The sequence below is a fragment of the Cherax quadricarinatus genome, unplaced genomic scaffold, assembly GCF_038502225.1.
Source record: "Cherax quadricarinatus isolate ZL_2023a unplaced genomic scaffold, ASM3850222v1 Contig584, whole genome shotgun sequence".
Lineage (NCBI taxonomy): Eukaryota > Metazoa > Arthropoda > Malacostraca > Decapoda > Parastacidae > Cherax > Cherax quadricarinatus.
The window spans coordinates 16435-40198 of record NW_027195610.1 but is presented as its reverse complement, the minus strand read 5'-3'; the positions used below and the strand labels follow the sequence as shown (position 1 = coordinate 40198).

The window sequence follows — 23764 nt, the reverse complement described above, 5'->3', positions numbered from 1 at the left end:
TGTAGACGTGGTATTCCTAGAGGTAATGGGTTGGCTGATCTGCAGTTGGACAATTAGCTCTTGCAGTCCCACTCTTATATCTTCCAACCTGAAGTAACCCTTGTGATATCTGTTAGATAACCACTCTATGGTCTTGTGGTTCAATTTATTCTGAATCAAGGCACTCAACAACCACTCTGCTCCCTCCAGATCATATTTATTACTCAAGGTCTTAAGAGTGCTTTCTAGTTTGATCCTAAATTGCTGTAAACTGTTGCGGTTGTGATCTGGAGTCTTCAAATTAGCCAAATTAGCCACTAGGTCCAGCCTACTTTGCTCCAAGTTACCGTAAGTGGCCTCCAACAAGTCAACTGCCTCACTATAGGAGTCATCTACATTTGGGAATGCTTGTATGAGAACATGCGCATCTCCCCTTACTTGTCCCTTTAAATAGCATAATTTGGTAACACTTGCAAGATCACTCCTATCATGTACGACTGCTTTAAAGATAGACCAAAACTCCTCCCAGTGTTCTCCCGGATTAAACACAGGCATACATAATTCTGGGAGTTTTGGTAGATGTCTCTGACTTTCCTTACTAGGTTGACCAACAACATTGTTTACACCCTTTACCTTCTCCAAAGCCTTAGTTTTGCAGGACACAATGTTGTCCTCCACTTCATAATGTTGATCCAGCAGTCGCTCCCTTTCAGCATCATCTGCACAATTCTCTAGCAGCTCTTTTTCATAGTCTTTAAACCACAACCTATATGACTCATGTCTATTTCCTAAGGCATCTAGGTGTAGCTTTAATTCATCAGGGTTTACCGTTTCTTGTTTCATTAACTCCATACACTTCTTGTATGATTTAGTAACATGACCCTTCCGAGCTTGTAGTGACGCTTTCTTTGCTTTGGCATCCATGGACTTGCCAGTCGCACTAACTTCCTCAGACCCAGCCATGGTTAGGGAATTAATAATCACCCATTATACTACTTAAGTAGACGCCTTATAAGAGTAATTCTTGCACTTTACTCTTGTATAAATCCTAGCCACCCATGTGCTAGCAATTTATTGGGCTAATTATCATCCATCACACGATCGATTAAACTTGTGCACCCTACACCGACTTCCTTCAATCAGTCACTTAATTATTAAGTAATTAATTCAATTAATTTTTTCACTGATTGCATCCGGTTCACGAAGGACCAGCGGGCAGATATGGAAAATTTTCTAGGGTGTTTATCTGTATGTACCTCAACCTTATATACATACAAGTAATCTCATTGGGAGACAACCATATTGTTTACCGTAGTCACCCCGTGTAGACATGTGAGAAAACCACCTCTGGTCACTACAGGTGGCCCCTTCGACCTCACAATCTTATCCATATCTATCCGAGACCAGTATGGATTGGGTAGCACACACAAGTACAGTGCTACTAGTTAATTGTGGACTGTATAGATTATAGTAGTTTCGCTGAATGAAGGGGAGGGGGGTAGGATACACCTGGATACATCCATCAAGGAAAACATTTGTACATAATCCCACCACTTACCAGATGTTCTCTGGTGGTCACTTGATGTAGCTGGATCACTCATAACCTATCTAATTATAACATAACACTACTGGCCAGCATAAGTTTGCTATAACTAGAAGGGTTACTTAACTGTGGGTGATTGATACTCCTTATTTCTTCCATTCACCATCTCAGTTTCGATGTCCTGCTACACCGACACGGTTCTCATTCCGGCAGGACGAGGTATCCGTCGGTTTGTCCCGGTTAGAAGTCGTGATCCCATAAATCTCCATTATCCCCGGTACGAGAGTCACACGTTCACTCGGAGCAAGGCGCTCTATTTCACATCCCGCATTCTCTTAACTCAATGTTATTATCACTGATTACATTACCATTCACAAGACGATTTAACGTCTCATAACTATTACACAAATTAGAGGTCACTCCATTAAGATCTGAGGCCGATGAGCGAGGATTAACACACGGGTATGTCCCCTGGACACACCCTGGCCGTGCACCTGACACCCGGTCCTACTCTTATCACACTTTTTACCACTCTATTACCGTGGTCCCGTAAATCACGTTCCCTCACTCTCCACCAGGAACAGTTACGACACTTCTTATTATGAAATGAGGCCTATATTAATCCTTAGGCCGCCGTGAATGTCAATTTCGTGGTTCCATGCTTTCTCAGCTTCTTCACCACATTCAAAACAATCCGCGCCCCTCCCCCCCGCACATCCGCGCATGCGCAAAGGGAACTCTTGGTTCTACTCTTATTTTCAAATACATTTTTGACCCATATAGACACATTAAACACCTATTAGGCACTATAGTTTCGGAAAATCAAAAAATTTTCCACAATATGATTATTATAATTGGAAATTTATTTGGCCCTGAAGTTCCACAGGACAGATACGACATACAAAAGATGCCATCAGGCAGCGATGATCGGCTGGGTTGGGTGGCGGTCAAAAAATTGTAGCTCTTTTGTTTACCGTTCGATTTCCTCCAGTTTTGGTGCACAAAACAAAGTGTTTTCACTCTTGAAAATATTTATCAAAAATATACCTCAGACAACAACTGAGAAAAGACTGAAAAAGGACTGATTTACTGAAAATGCCCTTTGACAGGTTCCTTGTCCTATATGGGACGATGTAAGGTTGTTTGGACACTTGGTGCCGAGAGAACAATGCTTATACGAATTATATAAGCTACCTGTCCTCTAAAATAACATATCTTTATTTCTCAAAAAACAAAGTTTTAGTTCTTGGAATGTTGCAAAAATTCTGCCCTTTACTCCCACATAACTTGCAAATTATTTGGAATATTTCCAAAAATTGAGCAATCTTAATTAGAGAAATCATTATTCTACAATTTCTGTGAATATTATTCCACTTAATTAAGTAATAAAGGCAGAACGATGTACCATAAGTGAATAAGTTACTTCCGAGATATTGTCCTGGAACGCCGACCGGCCCGCCGCCTCAATTTTTTTTTTCGCGAAAATCGCTTTTGTTTGGGTGTATTTCTTAGTAAACTGATGTTCTAGTGCAGTTATCCTCTTCAAAATACCGTTTTCTCTTACTCAGAGACCAAAGAATATGACATGGAGAGCAGCATCTCATATATATCAAAATATTTCCTATATTCTCTCGCCATATTATGGCTTATTTTTTCAGTCTAGAGTATATAACATGTTTGTATGTTATTTATAGTATTTATTATATCATATTAGATTAATTCTAATAGATAAATTAGCCATAGAGTTGATATATAAGCTGACGTAAGAATAATGATGAAGTGATTTCTCCTGGCACTCTCTGGAGCCGAGCATTCCCATATGGTTCCTGGTTGCCTCTATGTCTACGTATAAGCTCCGCCTTCTGTTTTATGATGCCAAATAGTCAGTTATTATATTATAAAGAATAATGCAAGAAAAAGAGATAAAAAACAAGGAAAAAATTCCCCCCAAAAATGGGCTGTGAGCAGACTCACTACAAACATCGCAGTCACCATACCTGATATAAATGACTATAATTTCTTGTAGAGTTAAGCTATTTTTCAGTATAAATAACTCAATGTCCATAATTTTTCTATTTTTTTTTTTTTTTTGAGAGCGCATGGAAACATGAATGAAGGCCCCTTTACAGCTTGACAAAGTTCCTGGAGAGCAAAACATTGCCACAATAAAATGTCACATCAGTTACACTTGTCCTTTTACCTAACATATCGGTAATTCTACCATTATTCCAAAGACTAATATAGGAGTTCTATTCAATCATGAGTAAGAAATAGCAAATACAAGAGCAGCCATGATATATTCATTAATATAGTTTTCAATGTAATCAACTGTAAAATAAGCTCAGTGATGATATATTTTTTCATAAAAATCATGCTATATATATTTTTTAAGCACCCTGGTCATCTCCCACCAAGGCACTTTCACCATAATTTACACTGTCACTGCCTTGAAAGAGGCACAGATACATAATGGCACTAAACCCATTGTGGGCATTTAGCACCTGAAGAATGGGAAGCATTCAAGTTTGATCCATGGAGGGAGATGATAATAAATCAAATTAAGCACTAAACCCAAGGAAGGTAAGTACAGTTCCTTGGATGAAAATCCCATCACTGGTATCAAGGCAATTATACTTTAATCACAGAAAGCGCTAAACCCAAACAAGTTATTTAGCATTGTCCTGCTTCCTGATAGATCTTACCTAACTACATAAGAGATATGATAAGAAATGGGAAAAGAGGTGTTGGTACTGAGGGAAGGATATCAGGTGAGGGGAGGCCAGGGATGCTATAGGGCAATTTTCCCCGCGCGCTCACCGAAAAATCGAAAAAATATGGAAATTGAGTTATATATACTGAAAAATAGCTCAACTCTTTGGCAATACAATGGTACCAGAATGAATGTTCTACGACGTTTCTACAAGAAATTATAGTCATTTATATCAGGTATGGTGACGGCGATGTTGGTACCGAGTCTGCTCACGGCCTATATATTTTTTGGAGTTATTTTCTTGTTTTTTATCGCCTTTTCTTGCATTATTCTTTCTAATATAATAACTGACTATTTGGCATCATAAAACAGTAGGCGGGACTTATCCGCAGACTTAGTGACAACCGGGAACCAGACGGGAACGCTCGGCAGTGTTCCTGCTCCCGAGGTACCAGCAGGAATCGCCCATTATTACGCTTATATATCAACTCTACGGCTTATTTGTCTATCAGAATTGATCTAATATGATATAATAAACACTATAAATAACATACAAACATGTTATATACTCTAGGCTGAATAAAATAGGCCATAATATGACGAAAGATTATCGGGAATATTTCGATAAATATTGAGTTACTCCTCTCCATGTCCCATTCTTTAGTCTCTGAGTAAGAGAAAACGGTGTTTTGAAGAGGATAACTGCACTAGAACATCAGTTTACTAAGAAATACACCCAAACAAACGCGATTTTCGCGAATTTTTTTTTTTTTTTTGAGACGGGGGCCGGCCGGCGTTCCCGGCCGATATCTCGGAAGTAACTTATTCACCTAAAGTCCGAAGTGCTTCCTTTATTACTTAATTAAATGGAATAATATTCACAGACATTGTAGAATAATGATTTCTCTTATTTTGACCGTTGAATTTTTGGAAATATTCCAAATACTTTGGGAGTTATGTTGGAGTAAAGGGCAGATTTTTTTGCAATATTCCAGAAACTAACAAACTTTAGTTTTTTGTGAAATAACGGTAAGGTATTTTAGAGGACATCTATCGGTTAAAATAAGTATTAGCATTGTTCTCTCGGCACCAAGTGTCCAACAACCTTACGTAGCACCATATAAAAATGAAATCAACCCCAAGGGCATTTTCAGTAAATCAGTCTTTTCTCAGTTGTTGTTTGAGGTATATTTTTGATAAATATTTTCAAGAAAGAGTGAGAACACTTTGTCTTATGTACCAAAACTGGAGAAAATCGGACGGTAAATAAACGAGTTAGGAATTTTGCCCTACAGCCCCCTTATGCAACAGACTAGTGTCAGTCAGGAAATCATTAATGCACTGCTATTATTTCCATAATTGGTTCTATTAGTGTTCAATGTGATCAGTTTGGCTTTATTGGTGTTATGGTCCATTTTTTTTATTTTGTTGGTAATATCATCACTAGTCATGTTGATGGCGCCACGTAACGTAGCTATGTCAGAAGATCCATTTCTAAAGTTCTGTTTCTGGAGCTTCTTTAGCTCCATTCTGAAGCTCTGTTTCTAGAGCTTCTGAAGCTCTGGTTTTGGAGCTTCTGATATAGCTACATCAGAAGCTTCAAAATGCACAATGCTCAAGGCTATGGAATTAACAGCTGAATGCAGCTGCATAATCTAATTTTAACTGCATTTGTAAATCATGAAAGAGGCACCCAACACTTAAACAATAAATCATAATAACACGATTACAAACACACCAGTGAACGGGTGGGGCTTGAACCCATGGAACTATGGAATTTGTACAAGGAACTCAACAACAATAAACCATCTCAGACCACTAATTGCCCAACAAAAGGCTGCAGTCAGAATGATAACAAATTCCCACATCAGGCAGCACACTCCACCAATATTCAAAACTCTAAACCTACTCACCATACAAAACATCCATACTTATTACTGCACCTATTACATACATAGAACACTTAACTCTGATATAAACCCTCCCCTCAAATGTCTCCTTACCAACCTCAACAGAACACATGACCATAACACAAGGCACAGATCACTCTTTGATGTTCCTCGTGTCTATCTCACACTATGCAAAAACTCAATGAGCATAAAAGGCCCTAAAATCTGGAATTCATTACCTGTAAATATAAAAGAAACACTGTTTATAAATTCAAGTTTCTTCTCAAAAAACACTCACCCACAACCAAATAAATACTGAATAATTGTATCTTATAAATTGTATATCTTAAATATTTCTCTTAATTGTATCACATATACATGCATGTTTAACCTTAGACCCAATCAAACTGTGTTATTTTTTAATTACACTACCTAACAGAATACTCCATTCTAGTGAATAGACAGTAACACAGAAAATTACCATATGACCTGTCTTAGTAATACTCATTTGTGCTTAATTGTTATCTGTTTACAATAATGTTTTACCACTGAATACATCATTGCTTAATTAATCTTAAGTTAATTTTAAGCCTGCCCATAATGCTCTGCATTCAAGTGGCTTTGGCATGTTGCACTTAACTGTATTCCTTTGTACTTCTCTGTATCATGTTCAGATAAATAAATAAATAAATAAATAAATAAATAAATAAAAGCAATTTAAGAGAATTCTTAATATAAAAATTCGATCTTAGGTGCAAACCTAAAGTCGGTTCCTGACCAGCCGGGCTGTGATTCGTACGTTGGTTTACATGCAGCCAGCAGTAACAACCTGGTTGATCAGGCTCTGATCCACCAGGAGGCCTGGTCACAGACCGGGCAGCGGGGGCATTGCCCCCGGAACTCTCTCCAGGTAAACTCCAGGTAAACATTAAAAACTTTATAACACAGCTGATGAATCGTTAGAAAAAGACTTTAATTCTAGGCATTACAAAGTGCACCCAGTAAGGAACCAGCTGGTCTTGAGTAGTGAAGGTTTGTTGAGTTACCCGACTTGAACTGCCATATAAATGCTCTTGCTCTTGATGCAGTGCTCTCTGGAGGGTAAAGCTTTGGGTCGCCACAATGTGGGTTGTCTTCAGATCCACTAAAGACTTCAACTGGAGACTGTAACCTACGGACAACCTCTGTTCCGTATATCTGTCTTGATATGCAGTCCTACCTTTCAAGTGTCAAAATAATGATGCTTACCAAAGTTTGGGGAGCCAATCACAGTGAGCAAAGGCAAGGACTGATAAGGTTGGTAATACCACAGTCCTCTGGCATGGAATGTCCAACTTGGTCGATGATACTCGAACATGGTGATGCATTTACTCTGCCTTCCTTTCTGTAAGTTGTGTGTAAGCAGCCGGGATGGCTCCAGCAAATCCATTAGCCACAAGGAAACCATTAGCCTGGTGAGATAGTAATATATCATGAAATATATTATTATTACTAAATGTATAAAGAAGAAAAACTCTATGAATGTCTCTCTTCTTTTTCAGGTCACCCTGCCATGGTGGGAGATGGGCGGCATGTTAAAAAATTTATTAGCTGTCAAATGAATTATATGGAAATGCCTTAAATGCTTTATCACTGTGGGTATGTGTAGCCATAAATGCTTTGTCAAACTGAACTTCTTATTATTTACCCACAACGTACCTCATTTCTAACTGAATGCAGTGAAAAAAAACACAACTGTCCATTTTTCCCTTGGCTGTCATTTGCAACAGGTTCTATATGTTCATACAGTTTCACTGCAGTTTTATCCATTAATATTTTAAGGGTTCTGAACTCCATCTATACAAATTTATATATTATTCTTTACTCTGTTAATATTTCTACTTCATATAATGCCACATAAGCAATTTTTCTGCTTAGCCATTTTTTCTATGCAGAAAACTTGGAATATTCAATAAAGGATTCTTGAATGTTTGACGCAGTATTTATATTTATCGGTTAGGTAAGGTTCGTCAGGAAACAGGACAAATGTTTCCTGACGCGGGTCTTAGTCAGATGATGACCCGCCTTTGGAGCTTTTGGTCATCTGACCGAGGCCTTCCGCTGGCTTACCGGTCCACCCCTTTAAAAATTATGGTCATTTATAACCAGTCTGTTTTTATATTTATCAAGACTAGCAGGATACTTCACTATAGAATTCCACATTAAATGTACATGTATATACTGACTATACTAAAATTATATTTAATCCATTTTACTGAAGAGATATGGAATAAAAGGTACATTACTTAATATAAGCAATTTTTATAAGCATATGCAGTAATTTTTCACAATAAAGAAGGAACCAGCAATTTTATTGTTTTAATGTAAACATGAAAAATTAACTTTAGTATACGAGTACTCAAATAATGGTTGATCTTTTAAAAGAATCCAACTGGCATACTGCAAAGAGTTGTTAAAAAAAAACATCACTGTCTTAATGGTTCACAAACACTATCTTAATGGCTCACAATCATTATCTTAATGGTTTACAATCACTATCTTAATGGTTCACAATACCATCGTGATAAATAAGACACATGCAAAACCTGTCTATCTTCATTTACTGTGTGAAGATAAGACATATTTGCTGAACCAGGTTTTATCGGGACAACATTTACAGCTGTTAAAATTTTTATGAAGTCATACAGAAGTTACAAAGTTATTTTCTGCAAATATATCTTTTCTTCACAACTATCAAATAGCGTTTCATCAAGATACAAAAAATGCAATGTAAAAAAGAATTATAACACATCTTACTTTGGGATGAGCCATGAAAATACTATAAGAAGCTTCAGTGCCCCGAAGAATACTTTTCATGTATTCTTCTGTTAAGTTGAAGTAGTCTGATGCTGAGTTCTTGAATTACTCTCGGCTGAAGTCAAGAACTTTTTGGTCATTGTGCTATCGCTCACAATATCAAAATGTCCCATTTGTAAAGTTGGGATTACTATAGTGTCTAGGGGCTTTTTGTCTAGCTTATTAACACCGAACTTTTCAAGATTTTTTGACATCTGGTGTAGTCTTTGTGTAGTTTTGCCACACTCTTGATCCCACACTTTCTGTATGGCAGTTTTCATGGTCATACAATAATTATAATCACTCTGAAAAGTGCAAACACCACTGATTATAATCACCATTAAAAGTACAGTATGTTAGGTAAAAGGTCCTGAGTAATGTGTGCGACATTTTTACTGTGGCCAGGTTTTGCCGCCAGAATTTTTGTCATAACAGTTTGACAAAGCTCCTGGAGAGCGAAATGTTGCCATAATAAAAACATCACATTAGCTGCACATGTGTCCTTTTACCTAACATATTATTGGTAATTCTACCAGTATCATTACAAAAGTACGTACAGTTAAACAACATTTATTATAATCGCAATTAAAAGTGCAGCCAATCAATATGTGCTGTATTATAAACATTCTGAAAAATGCAAAGGTAATATAAAAAATGAATAACATGCAACATTTACAGTTTCCCAATTTTCAATAGATTTTCTCCCACTATTCAGATGGGCCATTAAAAAAAATCCTCCTTGCAACCACTTTGAATTTACAGAGGTTTCCTTGTACAAATATTCCTCGTGCACATTATTTTTATCAATACCATTAATGTTAATTTACACCTATTACAGATCACCTACCTAGCCAAAATATACTGCCTTTATATATAAACATATACAGTAGAACCCCTGTATCCGTAGCTCCAGTATCCACGGTTTTGGTTATCTGCTGTTTACCGTGGCCCAAAAATAACCCTTAATTTTACTTAATAATGGCCTCAAAGTGCAAAAGCAGTGATGGTGGAAATTCTTCAAAGCCCAAGAGAAGCCGAGAAGTGCTTCCCATCAGTGAAAATGTGATAATTCTCTGCTTATTGTGCATAATTTATCAATTAGACTTTATAATAAGTAAGTATAGGTTTGCTACTATCCACGGTTTCGGTATCCACATCAGGTCCTTGGGCACTGACCCCCGGAACACCCTCCAGGTAGATATTACCTGGAGTTTACCTGGAGAGAGTTCCAGGGGTCAACGCCCCCTTGCAGGGGTCCTCTTTATATGTATACATACAGTACTGAAGAGGACCCCAACGAGAAGTCGAATTATACAGATCAAGAAATTTTCTGAGTTTCTATCTTCATGTGAAATATTATTAAGCAAACACATACATAGCATTAAACAATAATTTACATATATTATACATATTACCAGTATACATAACCCACCATGAATGGGGGCACTGTTGTGTCTGGAAGAACAGTAGTAGTATTATCTGTCTGAAGCTGTAGCGAGATCTTACTGACTGTATCGATGATTTTGTGATAGAAGTCTGCAAGTTCAGGACAGTCATCGAAGACAAAGTAATGATCCTGTCTATTAGTGAAGTAGTCATTGCTCAGATTGTCCCTGAAATTATGTAACATGTTCTAATCAAACTGAAAAACTCATTTGTAATATTAGTATAGCATATTATATTTTGTGGGTCACAAGATGACCCATAAAAGGACACAGTCGGTATTTATTTAATAACTGTTTTGCTAGACACTGCAGACATCACATTGGTAATGACCCTCTAAACAGCAATATCCACCCCCCTTCAGAATGAAGGCACCATTTCTCATCTCTAAGGAATAATTCCAGCTGCATTGTTTCTCTGAAACCCTTTATGATACTGTGCTTATGCTCCAACAGTATGTCATTTATTTCCACTCCAATCTAACACACTTACACGTGCCTGCTGGATGCTCAAGCCTCTACCACTTAACAATCTTTACACAGTGCTTCCAACCTTTCTTGCGAGGTTCCCCTACCCATCCTTCCTTCTGAATTGTATTTATGCACCCTTTTGGTTATCCTACTTTACACCATACTCTCTTAATGCCCCAACCTACCTCAACAGTCCATCCTCCACCTACTGAATAATATCCTTAATAATGCCATACCCTCTTCTAATTTTTATGCTCTGCAAAGTTTGCATAATATTCTCACTACACACTGTTCTTAAACATCTCCACTGCTTCCAGCATCCTCCTAAATGCAATACTTAAAGCCCATGCTGTACACTCATATAAAAAAGATAGTACCACTACAGTCTGGTGCATTTTCTTATAGTTGACGAGCTTAGACTGAGATGACATGAAGTCAGGACTATGGGTAGGAGGAGGGTGGAAAGAGAAGAGATCTACATTTACAGACTCATAACCTGCAGGTTTCACTCTAGGCAGGATGCTTGGCTAGTGCTAGAAGAGAGTGAGTAAAGAGATGCAGCATGAATGAATTTTAAATTTTTCCTCATTTATTTTATACCAAATTCATTTTTTTTCTTTTTTTGGATGTGATAAGATAAGATTTCGTACGGAATTTTAACCCCGGAGGGTTAGCCACCCAGGATAACCCAAGAAAGTCAGTGCGTCATCGAGGACTGTCTAACTTATTTTCATTGGGTCCTTAATTTTGTGGATCGACCCACACCGTCGATAACCCCCGGGTCCCCTTTGCTGCTAGGTGAACAGGACAAAATTGGGGAAACTTTCGAATGTTTCCACCGACGGAATCGCCCCGGGCCCTCCGTGTGTGGTGGGGGCTTTAGCCACCAGGACACCTTTTGGCCTAGGTAGACAGCAGCTGCCCAGGTAGGAACTACCATCCTGTTAAGTGAGTGTAAAAAGGAAGTCTTTAATTGTTTTACATGATGGTAGGATCTCTGGTGTCTTTTCTCTGCCTCATAAATGTGCAAGATTTCAGGTATGTCTTGCTACTTCTACTGACACTTAGGTCATACTACACATACATGTACAAGCATATATATATACATCCCTCTGGGTTTTCTCCTATTTTCTTACTAGTTCTTGTTTATTTCCTCTTATCTCCATGGGATGTGGAATAGAATTCTTCCTCTATAAGCCATGCATGTCATAAGAAGCAACTAAAGTGCCAGGAGCAAGGGGCTAGTAACCCCTTCTTCTGTGTAAATTGCTAAATTTAAAAAGAGAAACTTTTTTCTTTTTGGGCCACCCTGCCTCGGTGGGATATGGCCAGTTTGTTGAAAGAAGAAGAAAAAGAGAAACTTTCGTTTTTCTTTTTGGGCCACCCTGCTTCGGTAGGATACGGCCAGTTTGTTGAAAGAAGAATGATCATTTGGTGAATATGTGGTAAGCTCAGATTTCTCTGGTAAATAGTAAAGAGATGTGGAATGAGCACAGTCTCGGAATGTGTCCGTGTGCTGTATTTACTGTTAGGTTCAATTTACATAAAATTTCACTTTAAGGGCCATGGGTTGGGATTGCATCTACTGCATAAATTAAGGGATATCTGTATATGTATTATTTTGTATAAGTAGCTTCACTCATCTATGTAATGCTTTTTACGATTATGATTCTGATACATACATTATAGAATAAAAAACATCCCATAATTCCAACAATGCAATAAAATACAATGTAAAGCTAATTATATGTTAATTAATTTATAGCTAATCTCTCATTGTTATTGTGTGTGTATCTGATCAGGAATATACACCTTTAGCACACCCTACCCTACAGTGCTGTATGACCATAGTGGGTTTAGTGCTTAGTTATGATGGTAATAATAATAATCTCATTATTATTACTCTCATGGGGAAACAATTAACCTAAAGGGAGTCAGTGTCTGTCTGAGGGAATGGGCAGCAATAAGGCTCAATCTGAGGAAGGAAGGTCAGGTTCAATTCCTTGGATCAAGAGCCCCTTACTAGCATCAAGGAACACCTCCCATGAGGGGGCTCCATTCTCTCAGCATGTATCTGTGTTACTGTATGTCAATACCTCTTCTCTTTCATCATTTATAAAATTAATACATCACTAATTATTTCTACAAGTTCACTAGTGAAATTTGATTTAAAAAAAACATAGGAAGCTTTGTTTTCTCTGTATCTAATTGGAAGAAATTGATTAAAGCAGATGCTATACAATGATAAATACAGCACCATTTTCTGGAAATGTAAGACAGTCTTCTGGTAAAAATACTGGCATTGGTTCCCGGAATGTACGAAAGTCTTGTGGCTAAAAGATATATGTAATAATTTACAGTCTAATTAAAAAGAACAAATAAGGTGTCTGTCATGCAGCTTTGTCGTGACTTGCAGCAGTGATGATAGCATTGGGCCAAGTTAATCCATTTCCATCAGGTAAGTGCCACGATGGAAGAAGAATGTGTCTCCATCCTCTGCTGCAATGGTAAAGAGAAAAACTATACAATTATACAAATATTAAGTTATATAATAGTAATACTGATTAGAATCAACACCACTTGGTGACTACTGTTTTGCCAAAATGTACAATTTATTAAAGCCAAAAGTAAAATTTTAATTATTGGCACAGGTTACTACTTGATGTCCACTGCAACATTTATAGGACCTAGAGAACAACAAGTCACTGTCACTGTATATATAATTACTGATGTAACCACTAGTAGACAGATAAAGCACAAGGACCTCAGAATGTGCCATTGTGCCACACTTAGTGAAGCATTCATACAGTAACTTGATTCAGTCTAAATGAGTTGTCTCTCACATACTTGTGATGCATATTGCAAATGAAAGTAAATCATCATCATCTTTCAACAAACCGACCATATCCCACCGAGGCAGGGTGGCTTAAAAAGAAAAACAAAAGTTTCTCTTTTTAACTTTAGTAATGTATACAGGAAAAGGAGTTACTAGCCACTTGCTTCTGGCATGTTAGTCGCCTCTTACGACATGCATGACTTAAAGAGGAAGAATTCTGTTCCACTTCCTCATGGAGATAAGAGGAAATAAACAAGAACGAGAAATAGTAAGAAAATAGAAGAAAATACAGAGGAATGTGTATATATATGCTTGTAAATGCATGTGTAGTGTGACCTAAGTGTAAGTAGAAGAAGCAAGACATACCTGAAATCTGAAATCTTGCTTGTTTATGAGACAGAAAAAAGACATATGCAATCCTACCATCACGTAAAACAATTACAGGCTTCTGTTTTACACTCACTTTGTAGGATAGCAGTATCTCCCTGAGTGGTTGCTATCAACCTACTACCTAGGATGAAAGTAAATATGCTCTAACTTACAGGAGGTAAATGGTAAGGACATTACTGGCATAAAACTGATAAAAATTGAGAAAACTCATACCAAAAAAAAAAAAAAAAAAAAAAAACTTACCTGCCATGGGTTAAACCAAGAAAGAGTTTCCAATTCTCTGACGGTCCAAAATCATATGGCTTCTTGTATTCCTGTTTAGAAAGTAATGTCAGTATTGATAGCAAAATATTTTGTAACATTCATGACAACATTTCTAGTGGCTGGATTAATACAAATAATTTTTTTAACACTCCAACTCTCTCCCATCAAGGAAGGGCGACCCAATAAAGAAGAAAACACTTTCACTGACACTTAGTCAATCTCTGTCTTGCTAGAAGTGCTCCAGCATCACAGTTCAGATAGCCCTCGAAACCACAACATCCCCACCACACCTTCAGAGTGCAGGCACTGTACTTCCTACCTCCAGGATTCAAGTCTAACTAATGGTTTTCCTGAATCCCTCCATAAATATTACCTTCCTCACACTCCAACAGCATGTCAGTCATAAAAACCACTTGCCTCCAGTTTCTCCTGTCTAACACACTCATACAAGCTTGCTGCATGTACATCTCCTTAATACTCAAGACCTCCTTTACCCCCTCTTCTCCAATCTTCCCTAGGATGACTCTTACCCCTTCTCTCCACCCAAGATTTACTCTTCTAGTCATCCTGCTTTTCTTTAGCTTCTCTAAATGTCCAAACCACCCTGATAACCCCTCCTCAACCCTCCACACCTCTTCCTAATTGTGAGGGAAAAGTTCAATAGATAGGAATAGAGAGGGAGTATATAGTAACAATAGTTTCATTGCCGGCTACTTGTTAAGGTAGGGTAAGTCAAGCTCCAGCAATTCCCGCCTCTTTTCTCCCTCCCCGAAAGTGATAGTTTCATTGCCGGCTACTTGTTAAGGTAGGGTAAGTCAAGCTCCCGCCTTTTCTCCCCCACCCTAAAGTGATAGTTTGATTGCCGGCTGCTTGTTAACGTAGGGTCAGTCTAGCTCCCACTATCCCTTCCCCTCCCTCTTCCCCCCACCCCCGAAAGGTGACGTGTGGGGCTCTGGTCAAACAGTAAATCACTCGACTCACAGCTCCCAACACTACTGTAAGTACATGCCTGCCTTGTATTCTAGTGAATTTATTGGTTGAAAGCGTCACTTTTGACCAATAATAAACTTAGTTCTTTCAGTCTTGCTCTAGGTTGACTGTTGTAATAACCACCACTTCTTTTGGGTATTGTACTTACCATGGAGAGTGATTTCTTAAGCAGTGGGTAACCTGTCTATCTTTTCAGCTTGGATGACAGAGAGGGTCACCTGTCAATCAACGAGGAGAACGGATGGAGAAGGACTAACGTCCAGAGACTTCCCCATTTTGGATTTAATTACCTGTGCACCTGTATGAAATTGCAGGACGTAACCCCACATCATTGCAGTGGTAAAGAACCTGCTTTCCTGTCATCGGGATAGAATACTCACGGCGATACTCTGTGAAGAACTAGCCGGTGGTGGTCACCAACACCTGCGACCCCCCCCCCCACATCAGCAACAGCTACGATTTCAACAACAGTGTCACCAACACCAGACACCCCTATATATATTAGCGTTGAGTTCAAATGTTATTTTATTCATTTCATTTTTCATTTTTCTTTCAAATAGGATGTACCTGTCATGTTTTATTGTTTTATGTTTGCTTTAATAAATAATAAAGTGTTTATCTTTGTTAATTATTATTTCGTTTTCTATTCATTAATTTTCCTGAGAAGGAGCCAGCTTTGGTAATACTGTCTGAAGTTATTACAGAGCTGAGTAAGCCTTCACACTAATCTTCAAATTCTGAATTCTCTGAATAATATTTGCACCACTTACTGCCCTCAAACACGATATCTCTACTGCCCCCAACTGCTTCCTCGCTGCAACTTTCAAAGCCTGTGCTTCACACCCATAAAAACAATGTTGGTACCGCTATTCTCTAATTCATTTACCTTTCTTGTTTCCATAAAGTTCTTTGTCCCAGCAGATTCCTCAATGCATCACCCACCTTTTTATCTTTGTTCACTTCATCTCTCATAGAACCATTCGACAGTTTGATACCCTTATCAGTTTACTCTTATCTATGTTCAGTTTCAATTTCCTTCCTTTACACACCCTCCCAAACTCATCCACTAACCTTTCCAACTTCTCTTCAGAATCTCCCAAAATCATAGTATCATCTGCAAAAAGTAACTATGTCAACTCCAATTTTGTATTAGACTCCATATATTTTAATCCCGTCCCTCTCTCCAACACCCGAGCACACACTATTTTTACAATCCCATCTATAAATATATTAAACAACCATGGTGATATCATGCATCTGACTTACCATCTATTCCATATACTTCCAACATCTAAGACATTGCTCCCCCTATCCACCTTATCATATGCCTTTTCTAAAGCAATAAAAGCAATGATAACTTCCCTACCTCTATCTAAATACTGTTTGCTTATGTGTGTTAACCTTTTCAGGGTCCATGCTGTTGATCTACGGCTTTACGTTGAGGGTCAAAACCGTAGATCTACGCAATGAGCTCAGCTCACTCTGATAAGCTGTGAGTGGAAATTTGAGCCCAGGTATGAGAGAATTCATCTATGTGGTATGTGTGCACCACATAAACCAAATCCTCCAGCACACAGTGCATAATGAGAGAAAAAACGAGACCGTAATTTTCAATTAAAACAGTGACTTTGCAGTGTTTTTTAGTATATTTTTTATAGTTGTATTTGCAATTTCTTGGTCTCATTTGATAGAATGGAAGATATATTACAGAAGTATAGATGATTTTCATTGGTTTTTAGTACTGAAAATGGCTTGAAACTGAGCTCAAAGTAGTAGAAATGTTAAATCTTCTGTTTTTTGGTTTGAATAAAAATTCATTATATGAATAAAAAATAAAAATGGAATTCATTTGTAAAGCCTGAAAACATAACTAATGAACAGAGGAAATGTTAGTTTAATGCCAGGAATGCTTGAATTGTTTATTCTGGACCCTATATTGAAATTGGAATATTTTCAACTTTGGATTAAATTGGCCAAATTACCAATTTCCAATCACTTTATTTTGTAGTTGAAACAATTGACTTGGCTATTTCTTGTGCTCAGTCAATAGAATAGATGTAATGCTAGTGAAATAGCTAAGAATTTGGTCAAATGGGATAATGTAATTGGCCTAAAATGGGAGTCAAAGTCGGCAAAATCGCCGATGTGCAAATATCGCTGACACGTCAAAATTCGTGAGAGCATAATTTCGTCAATTTTCCATCAAATTTCGTACTTTTTGTTTTATTACCTTCAGAAAAAGATTCTCATTCATTTCATAAGAAAAAATAACAAAATTATTTTTTGAAAATTCTTGGACCCTGGTGGACCCTGATAGGGTTAATGTAAACACTTGGTCTACACATTCTCTACCTTTTCTCCCTATTCATCTGCAATCCTCCTCTCTTGTCTTGCCCTTAATTCTTTCATTAACCTCTTGACTCGCAACCCCAAATCATGAGGTGTCTCCTGGTGTCGCAAAATTTCCAAAAAAAAAAAAAAAAAAAAAATTTTTTTTTTTAGGAAATGATAATCTTTTCCTGATTGTAATGACACCAAAAGAATGAAATTTAATGAAAAACTGACGGAATTACACTCGCGAAATTAGGGACCTCGGCGATATTTACAAATCGGCGATTTCACCCACTTTGAGCCCTATTTTCGGCTAATTCTGTTGTTCCAGTCAACCAAACTCATAGCTATTTCTTTAGAACTTCATTTTTTCTATCAATTGAGTACAAGAAACTGCCCAGTTACTGATTTCAACTACCCAATAACGTGGTCAGAAATTTGCAATTTGGCCAATTTCACGAAAATTAAAAAATATGACAATTTCAAAATAGGGCCCATAATGAACAATGCAGGCATTCCTGGCTCTAAAATGACATTTTCTTTGTTCATCAGTCACGTCTCCAGGCCCCTCTGATATTACTCTTGCTTTCTATTTTGAATGTTTATTCAAACAAAAAATAGAAGATTTACTGTTATGTAGACTACTGCAATATTGTAATAATTGTATAAATAATGTCAACCATTCATGACTGCATATTAGAATGGCTACTTGGACATTTATTGGAAAATGACATCATTTGTTTACTTCTGAACATCGGCAAAAATCAAACATTTCCCCTATTTTAAGCTCCATTTCAAGGTTCTTTTCATAGGAAAACCAATTAAAATCACCTCTATTTCTATAATATGGTTTCCATTCTATCAAATGAGACCAAGAAAACGAGAATACAACTATAAATACTATACGAAAATAGACCACAAAGTCGGCATTTTAATTAGAAAAAAAATTGACCGTTTTTTTTTTATTATGCACTGAGTGCTGCAGGATTTTTTTATATGGTGTGCAATGATCACACAGACCCATTCTCTCACATGTGGGCCTACCAGCTTTCTCCTGCTTGATTTGAAGCCACTAGAATTTGTGAGTATACATACATCAAAAATGGTGGCTCATAAGACGTATATATAAAACCAAAACAGTCAAATGGTTAATAACCCTACCATACATTTTACCTGGAATACTCAGTAGGCTTATTTCCATATAATTTTTACTCTCTCTTTTTTCCTCCTTCCGTTAATGTAAAGGAGCTATGCATGCTCTCTGCCAGTCTTCCCCTTTAATACATTTACTGAACAAAAGAACCAACAACTCCAAAGCTATATCCTCGCCTGCTTTTATTTTTTTTCAACAAACCGGTCATATCCCACCGAGGCAGGGTGACCTAAAAAGAAAAGAGCAGTTTCTCTTTTTTAAAATTAGTAATGTATACAGAATGGATTACTAGCCCCTTGCTTCTGGCTTTTACTCGTCTCTTACCACAAACATGGCTGATGGAGGAAGAATTCTGTTCCATTTTTCCATGGAGATAAGAAATAAACAAGAACAAGAAATAGTAAGAAAATAGAAGAAAACCCTTCTGGGTATATATATATATATATACACACCCCAGAGGGGTGTGTTTATATACAGTGGAACCTCATCTTTCCGCCGTAATCTGTTCCAGAAGGTCAGCCTAAATACAAAATGGCCGAAATTCGAAACAATATGACAATTATTAAAATCACTAAGAGTGTCTTATTAGTCTTCGGGATGCCATATTAATAATGATAATAATAATACGCAATAATAATCACTCTGAGGTGCATTAACTCTTTCAGGGTTGGTGCCGTACTAGTACGGCTTGCATGCCAGGGTTGGTGCCATACTAGTACGGCTTGTACGCCAGGGTTGGTGCCGTACTAGTATGCATAAATTCTAGTGCCTTCAAATCTAGCAAGAAAAAGCTGGTAGGCCTACATATGAAAGACTGGGTCTATATGGTCAGTGTGCACAGTATAAAAAAAATCCTGCAGCAAACTGTGCATAATGAGAAAAAAAAATCTCCGACCATGTTTTTGGTTAAAAGCAGCGACTTTGCAGTGTATTTTCGTATGCTATTTATGGTTGTATTCTAGTTTTCCTGGTCTCGTTTTATAGAATGGAAGACATATTATGGAAATTGAGATGATTTTGATTGGTTTCACAACGAAAAGTACAGTGGACCCCCTGTTTGCGATGCTATCGGTATCCGATAAATCCGGTAGCCGATGCATTTGATCGAAAAAAATTGCCTCGCTTCCCGTTACAAAACCCGGTATGTGATACGATTCATACGAGACGTGTCCACGTGTGGTGTGAACTGCCCCATGTGTGCCAGTGTTTACAAGCCAGCCAGTGTGCACGCATATTATCCATATTATCACTGTTTTTGGTGCTTGTTACTACAAAATAAGTCACCATAGGCCCCAAGAAAGCTTCTAGTGCCAACCCTTCGAGAAAAAAGGTCCTAATGAGTATTGAAATGAAGAAAGAGATAATTGCAAAGTACGAAAGTGGAGTGCATGTGTCGGAGCTGGTCAGGTTGTATAGTAAACCCCAATCAACCATCTCTACTATAGTGAGCAGGAAAGCGGAAATCAAGGAAGCTGTTCTTGCAAAAGGTGCAACTGTGATTACGAAACAGCGACTGCAAGTATTAGAAAATGTTGAGAGACTGTTATTGGTGTGGATAAATGAAAAACAGATAACAGGAGATAGCATCTCTCAAGCGATCATTTGTGAAAAGGCTAGGCAGTTGCATGACGATTTGGTAAAGAAATTGCCTGCAACTAGTGCTGATGTGATGAGTGAATTAAGGCCAGCAAAGGTTGGTTTGAAAGATTTAAGAATTATAGTGGCATACAGTGTGGTAAGACATGGTGAGGCTGCCAGTTCAGACAAAAAAACAGCTGAAAACTATGTGAAAGAATTCGAGGATTATATAGACAGTGAAGACTTGAAACCTGTACATGTGTTTAATGGCGACGAAACAGGCCTGTTTTGGAAGAAATTGCCAAGCAGGACCTACATTACTCAGGAGGAAAAGGCATTCCCAGGACATAAGCCTATGAAAGACAGGCTTACTCTTGATGAGTGCCAATGCTAGTGGTGATTGCAAAGTGAAGCCTTTATTGGTGTATCACTCAGAAACTCCCAGAGCATTCAGGCAAAAGAATATCCTCAAAGCTAATTTGTGTGTGCTGTGGAGGGCAAACAGTAAGGCATTGGTCACGGGACTTTTTCTATGACTGGTTATACCATTCATTTGCCCCCAATGTTAAAAATTACCTAATTGAAAAGAAATTAGACCTTAAGTGCCTCCTGGTATTAGACAATGCCCCTGGTCATCCTACAGACTTGGCAGAGCGACCTTCTGGGGACATGAGCTTCATTAAGGTCAAGTTTTTGCCTCCTAATACCACTCCTCTCCTTCAGCCTATGGACCAGCAGGTTATTTCCGACTTCAAGAAACTGTACACAAAAGCTATGTTTGAAAGGTGCTTTGAAGTGACCACAGACACTCTATTGACTCTAAAGAAGTTTTGGAAGGATCACTTTAATATCCTCAGTTGTGTAAACCTTATAGGTAAGGCTTGGGAGGGAGTGACTAATAGGACCTTGAACTCTGCCTGGAAAAAAACTGTGGCCAGAATGTGTAGACAAAAGGGATTTCGATGGGTTTGAGGCTAACCCTGAGAATCCTATGCCAGTTGAAGAAACCATTGTGGCTTTGGGGAAGTCCATGGGGTTGGAGGTTAGTGGGGAGGATGTGGAAGAGTTGATGGAGGAGGGCAATGATGAACTAACCACTGATGAGCTGCTAGGTCATCTTCAACAGCAAGAGGCCAGACCTGAGGAAACTGCTTCGGAGGAGGGGATGGATAAAGTGAAGAAGTTGCCTACTTCAAAGATTAGGGAAATGTGTGCAAAGTGGCTTGAAGTGCAAAGCTTTTTTGATGATAATCACCCTGACAGAGCTACTGCAAGCCGTGTTGGCAACCTGTACACTGACACTGTTGTGAACCACTTTAGGAAAGTCATAAAGGAACGAGAGGTAAAGGCCCCTATAGACAGATATGTTGTGCAACAGAAGTCCAGTGACTCTCAAGCTGGTCCTAGTGGCATTAAAAGAAGAAGGGCAGTAACCCCGGAAAGGGACATGGTACCTCAAGTCATAAAGGAAGGGGATTCCCTTTCTAAACAATAGGTTCAACACACTCCCCTCCTCCCATCCCATCAATCATCACCAGATCTTCATTAAAGGAAAGTGTCAATTATTCTATTGTTATTGTTCTAATGATATTGTTGTTGTTGTAATTATTCTATTGCATTAAACTTAATATTTCATGTGGAAAAGGTTTTTTTTTCATACTTTTGGGTGTCTTGCACAGATTAATTTGATTTCCGTTATTTCTTATGGGGAAAATTGATTCGCTTTCCAATAATTTTGCTTTACGATGAGCTCTCAGGAACGGATTAATATCGCGAAGCAAGGGTCCACTGTACCTTGAAATTGAGCTCAAAGTAGCAGTAATGTTTGATTTTTGCCAAAGTTCAAAAGTAAGCAAATCATGACACACGTCCAATACACGACAACTGGTGAGTTTAATATTCTTTCACAAGTGCACTGATATTATTTATACCATTTCTACACCATTTCTACACAAATGCAGTAGTCTGCATAACATAAATCTTCTATTCTTTGTGAGAATAAAAACTCAAAGTGGAAAGCAAAAGAAATGTAGCAGAGGACTGGGGACATGAGTAATCAACAGGGGAAATGTTATTTTAGTGCTAAGAATGTTTGTCTTGTTTATTCTGGACCCTATTTGGAAATTGGCATCTTTTGAAATTTGTGTGAAATTGGCAAAATTGCCAGTTTCTGACCACGTTATTGGTTAGTTGAAATTGGTAAATGGGTGGTTTCTTGTACTCATTCGATAGACAAAATGAAATTCTAGCGAAATAGGTATGATTTTTGTCAACTGGCAAATTGGAATTGACCAATAATGGGGCTCAAATTGGGCAAAATCGCCGATGCTTAAACATCATCGAGACCGCTAACTTCGTGAAAGCATAATTCCGTAAGTTTTCCATCAAATTTCATACTTTTGGTGTCATTATGATCGGGAAAAGATTTTCTATCATTTCGTAAAAAAAATTTTTTTTTTTTTTTTTTTCGAAAAATTTCCTACCCTGAAAGGGTTAAATGTCATACATGTATTTTTTTTTAACACATCAGCTCTCTCCCACCAAGGCAGGGTGACCCAAAAAGAAATAAAATCCTCCCCCCCCCAAAAAAAATACTTTCATCAACATTCAACACTTTCACCTCACTCATACATAATAACTGTTTTTGCAGAGGTGCCCAGAACACAACAGTTTAGAAGCATATATGTATAAAGATATACAACATATCCCTCCAAACTGCCACTATCCCAAACCCCTCCTTTAAAGTGCAGGCACTGTACTTCACATTTCCAGTACTCAAGTCCAGCTATATAAAAATACAGTGGACCCTCGACCAACGTTAGTAATCTGTTCCTGAGAGCTCATCGTTAGTCGAAATAATCGTTTGTCGAGTTAATTTTCCCCATAAGAAATAATGGAAATCAAATTACTCCATTCCTGACACCCCAAAGTACTGAAAAAAAAATTTACCACATGAAATATTAATTTTAATACACACAAACTGAAGAAGACATGTACAATTACATGACACTTACCTTTATTGAAGATCTGGTGAAGATTGATGGGATGGGAGGAGTGGAGAGTGTTAGTGTTTAGAAGGGGAATCCCCTTCCATTAGGACTTGAGGTGTCAACTCCTTTTCCGGGGTTACTTCCCTTCTTCTTTTAATGCCACTAGGACCAGCTTGAGAGTCACTGGACTTCTGTTGTACAACATATCTGTCCATAGAGGCCTATACCTCCCATTTCTTTATGACATTCCTGAAGTGTTTCACAACATTGTCAGTGTAATAGTCACCAGCACGGCTTGCAATAGCTGTGTGAGGGTGATTTTCATCAAAAAAGATTTGCACTTTAAGCCACATTGCACACATT

The 23764-nt window shown here is 37.9% G+C and overlaps 1 pseudogene; it reads right to left on the bottom strand.

The window, feature by feature from the left end:
* Positions 1-7080: 7080 nt before the first annotated feature.
* On the bottom strand, positions 7081-14409 carry LOC138851425 (CDP-diacylglycerol--glycerol-3-phosphate 3-phosphatidyltransferase, mitochondrial-like; annotated as a pseudogene).
* Between the last annotated feature and the right edge of the window lie 9355 nt (positions 14410-23764).